At 35.6% G+C, this 5,035-nt stretch overlaps 1 protein-coding gene across 2 annotated transcripts in view; it reads right to left on the bottom strand.

The window, feature by feature from the left end:
• The window catches only part of CAMK4 (calcium/calmodulin dependent protein kinase IV), a 188,841-nt gene that overhangs the window by 97,652 nt on the left and 86,154 nt on the right, over window positions 1-5,035 (bottom strand). Inside the window, exon 1 of one of the 2 annotated variants that reach the window (XM_023533629.1) lies at window positions 689-693. The exons of the other annotated variant lie outside the window; for it this stretch is intronic. The gene's annotated coding sequence lies outside the window, so the exon portion shown is untranslated. Of the gene's footprint in view, window positions 1-688; window positions 694-5,035 lie in introns of those variants that run through there. 2 annotated transcript variants of the gene reach the window in all.

Genomic DNA, 5,035 nt, shown 5'->3' with positions numbered 1-5,035 from the left:
TAGCAAATGATAAATCTACAAGAGCAGAATTAAGAAATTCTTTGGTATTCTAGGCAGCTTTTAAAACATCAACAGCTTTTGTTATTGTTTTTGGAGAAGAAAGGAATTTTGAAGCATGAGATATAATTTTATTATGTCAAAACACTGTGCCCAAGAATTTTTCCTGCTGAATAGATGATCAAACATTCATATTTTAGGACAAAATAACTAACCCATTTTAGATTACATGCCTTGAAACTACCCCCACTGCTGCTTCTAAAGGATTCATGTGGCAGAGAGTTGTACCAGATGGCTGATACAGACGAGGAAGAGATTTCATCTCTCCCAGCTGTGACTTAGTCTTGTCATTGGCATTCAGCGACATTTAGCATTTAATATTATGAAATCAAAATGATTAGAAATCAGTACGATCACTCCTTCAACAAGAGACTTAGCAGAAGCAAAGCTAGTAGCTTATTGAGCACACAGATATGTTTTTGGCCTGCACTGGGTCATTTAATATGTTGAATGTCTTGGCAACATTTAAATATTACGACATTTCATCAAAAAATTCAGATTTACAGCTTCTCTTAAATCTGGCAACACTAATTTTTAACCTGTACCCAGCAGCAGTTGGTACGACCTGAATAGCAACTGTCTTTTAGAGAAGGCCTGTGGTCCCCTTAACAGCTTTATGCTTTTACACCACCTCCCAGTTCCTGTGGCATACACATTTACCTTCCCTGATCTAATGAATATTCAGGAAGTGGGAATAGCTGGTAACCAAAGCAGGGAAATATCTAAAGGCTCACTTCATAGAAATGTAGATGAGATTATTAATTTGCAGAACTTATTCCACATTTCTGCTTTAAAATTCAGTTAGTGGTTAAAAGTCCATGATGATTATTCTATTTCACTGTATCAAAGACACCATCAACTTGAAGAGGAATCGTTATGCTATGATCACTGAAAAGTGGCTACTATTCGACAATGACATCTCGTGGTCTGAATGATGCATCCTGATTGCAGAGATGTTAAACTGTGGAAGATTGTGCATTTTAATATCAATTAAAAATGGTAATATCCTATATAAATAGTACCATACAATAATAGAATGCTTTCTCAGTTCCAAATCAATTTTAATGTCTTCATAATTCCCACTCCCACTGCAATAGTGGGAAATGGAAACCTCAGTACTTTTGTAATTGATAAATTAATCACTATCTCCTCTGTATCTCCACCATTATAGAACTTACCACACACTGCTCTGTATTATAGTTAATTGTATGTATGTGTCTCTCTTGTGTGACTTGATGATACAAACCTATGACTAGACAGTGCCTTTCATATAATAGCTCTGTAATATTGACTTGAAGAATTTAAAGGAATTAAATTAATACTTTCTATTCTTTATTATTTCTATCATAGTAATGCCTTAAATCTTATATGACAGGTTGGAAAGAGAAAGAAAAAAGAAAGAAAGAAAGAAAGAAAGAGAGAGAGAGAGAGAGAGAGCGAGAAAGAGAAAGGGAGAAAGAAAGAAAAAGATAAGAAGGGAAGGAGAAAGAAAGAAAGGAAGGAAAGAAAGAAGGGAGGAAAGAAGGGAAAATATTGTGATAAAAGTAAAAATAAAAATGCACTCAAGAGTCCACTTACACCCAGTTACTGCTTCCCATTTTTACCAACAACAATATCTGTCATGATAAAACGAATAAATTCATATTGTTTCTAATCCATTTAGGATTTTAAGTGTTACCTATATTATTGTCATATTTACTTTTGGACATTTGTATTGTTTCCACTGGGTCACAGCCTCTTCTCTCTATAACGATATCATGTGTTTCTTTTATTAATGCCAAATTATTTATTTCATTAGTGACATTTCATCACAATTTAAGAGTCAATCTTATCATTAGAAGTGATGCTGCTCTTATGGACGGTGATGTCTGAATTGAATTGTTTCTGACTGATGGCAGAGCTTGATATTTCTAGTTTGTTGCCCTCCTCCCCCCAAAACAAAAACAAAAATGAAAACATAATGTCTTCTTCCCTGTTCCTCTTAGGTAATCAGGTTCAGATAGAAATAAAATCACTATTATTCATAGTTATGTTATGACGATCAATCCTAAAAGAGTCTTATGTTCTATAAACAGTATTCAATGAGCTTCACTTACTCATCCCAGAAAATGGAAACCATATTTGGGGTTTTGCTATTGACAACTTCTGGGCCTGACACAGGGATACCACCCAGCCACATGGGTGATAGGAATTGTGAATTCAGTTAGCTATACACTACGCTAACTTTAAATCCAAATATAGAAAGCTTGATTGCTTTTTGGGGGCTATCACTTACTAAGCCATTTCATGTCATAGATAAATAACATACTTCCTCCTAATGCAATTACTACATTAATAATTTACATAAACTAACCATTACTATTTATAATTCTCCTCTTGCCATCATGAAAGCTGGGGTTTGAGGGGATTAAGTAACCTGTGTAACCCGAATCAAGTGCTTCAGTTCTCTCCGCATATGATACAAATCTGCCCTTCTTTCTTAGTAACCCATCCTCATACACTCTAAGATATCCTTTCAATACTTGTTAGCCTTTTTTTTTTTAATGTATTATACCACTGGTTTTAGAATTCTGAATTTATTTGAAAAAAAACCACGTAATTTTGGATTCAGATAATACATAGCACCTTGTTCAAAAATTATTTAAAAATTAAAAATGGCAATGACAAAGCATTATATCAAGTGCAGAGCTCTTCAGTGTGCAGGAACCTGTGCGACTATACAGGTCACTAGCCCAAGAAGCCAGCCCCTTCCAGAAGCAAATCATTTGACCCTCCTGACCTTCAAATTGCTTGTCTACAAAAGTGGCCTAATGGCACCTGCCTTATGTACCTTATCTCTCTCATGGTCATTACAAGGATCACATGAGATAAGTTCAAATGCTTTATAGACTCGAAAACACTTAAAAGCATATAATTTTGTGTTATAAACTTACTAGTTGATGCACATGATATTTTTCCATTTATTTAACAAATATAAAATGCTTCCTACAGACCGAGCTTGAAACAAATGAGTATTGCTTACATCCCTATGAAAACAAAAATTCTTTCTTAAAACAATAGGCTTTACCATGATTTTATACCAATTGTGGACTTTGGGAAGTTAACAATAAAATACCCCTTGAAACAAGAGTCCACTAAATCTATGTAGGCACAAATGGATGCCTTGAAACTAACCTAAACTGCTTCAAATCACTGTGTAGTGTGACTGAAATTTTACATTCATTTTCAGGCACGTCTAGTTCCTGGGTCAGCTTGCCCCAGTTTCATAAGCCCCCCTCCCTCCTCCAGTTTTCGGGTAGAAATTCTACTAGCATATTTTCTTATGAAATGCATTAACAGGCACTACTTATTCCTTCTTGCTGATACCAAAGTTTATGAAGAGGGAAGCCTGAGGTCTCTTCACTTCCGAGCTCTTGTGTCTTTTTGGCAAGATTTCCTATCCTGTGAAAAGAGGGTTTTGTTTTGTTTGTCTGTTTGTTTTTAAATGTCTTGTCAGAAATTTTCCAGCATTTTGCTTTTGGGTCAAAAGCAAAGGAAACAAACTTAAATCAGCTAAATTTCAAAAAATTCCTTGATTCTCAAACCACAGAACGCATCAGGATGCAATTACAAAAACGATTCAATTTTCAGTGTGGAGGGAAAATGTCTCCACTCTTTGTTCTGGTCTTCGTTCTCACTCAGCATTCCATGGGACATTTAAATAGCTATGAAGCAGATCAGAACATTGTTATTCTTATCCCTGGAAATATAATATTAATTAAAATTATAGATTCCTTGTTCCCATGATTTATCAATGCCAGTAAAGAACTGAGACACTATTGGCTCTGAACCCTTTTTTCTTGTGATGATATAACCATAATGTAATATAAAAAAACTATTTTTTGAAGCAAGTAATTTAAAACAAATAATGAAGTCCTCTGGTTGAACACGAGACTATCAATAACAGTAGAAGAGCCTTCTCTGTGCATCTTCACACTCTTATCTCTGCATCATGTACGGCTAAGTGTCTAGTCCTCAGAACTGAAGGCAGCTCAATCACTCAACTTCTATCAGAGGCTCAGAGTGAAAAAGAAAATGCCAGATCGATGCCCTAATCTTCAAAGGAAAAGTGAAGGAAAAGGAGGTTACAACTCAATGTGTGTTTCCAAATGTCAGATTGGGCCTCCTGAGTAAACTTCTGTGGGGCAGGACTAATGGGTGAGAATAGTTAAATGGGACAGTAGTGACCACAAAGAACCCCGGCCTGGAACCAAAGAGGCTGGCCACAGAAAAAGAACGGAGTAGATGCTTTATCGTCCCTAGGGGACTGGTGATATCTCTTGCCCCATGCGGACAGAGTGAGAATGGCCAGTTGGGAAAAAGGATTGGAGTATTAGGCCACATGCCAGGGTGTTGATGCAATTAGAAATGACTGGAAATCCCTTGGGAGAATAATAATTTCCTCTTTATTATTGGTAATGTTTGCCTAGAGTCACGAAATAATTTGAGTTGGCCTAAAATTCAATCTTTAATGGCTAAAATGCAGTGGTCTATTCTGCTTCCTGCATTAATTAGAAATGGCATCTAATTATTGCCTAATAAGCCACACAAAATGATAAGCTCCTTTGTGCTCTCTTTAAATTTAATCCTAGACCACCGATCTGCCTCCTGATAAAAGCAGTAAAGCATGTATAGTTGACAAAGATAAAAAAGATTATGGCTATGGCATTGCAGCCCTTTGTAATCATTCAGGTGGTAATCCAAATTATTCAGCAGAAGAAGCTGTCATTGTCCACAGACTGGAAAAAATTGAGAATGAGACCTTTCAACACAATATAGTAGAATTTGTCTTAACATTGCCAAATATAAAGCCATTTTTTTCCCCAGGCTAATATTTATTTAGCTCTTCTTATGTAATTTGGGTGAAAAGATTAGTGAGTTTGAGAATTATAGGAAAAATGATAAAAATGAGGTTTAAAGTTTCATTATATGTAAAAAA

Source organism: Pteropus vampyrus, unplaced genomic scaffold (assembly GCF_000151845.1).
Source record: "Pteropus vampyrus isolate Shadow unplaced genomic scaffold, Pvam_2.0 Scaffold106, whole genome shotgun sequence".
Classification (NCBI taxonomy): domain Eukaryota; kingdom Metazoa; phylum Chordata; class Mammalia; order Chiroptera; family Pteropodidae; genus Pteropus; species Pteropus vampyrus.
This window is presented reverse-complemented; position numbering and strand designations above follow the sequence as displayed.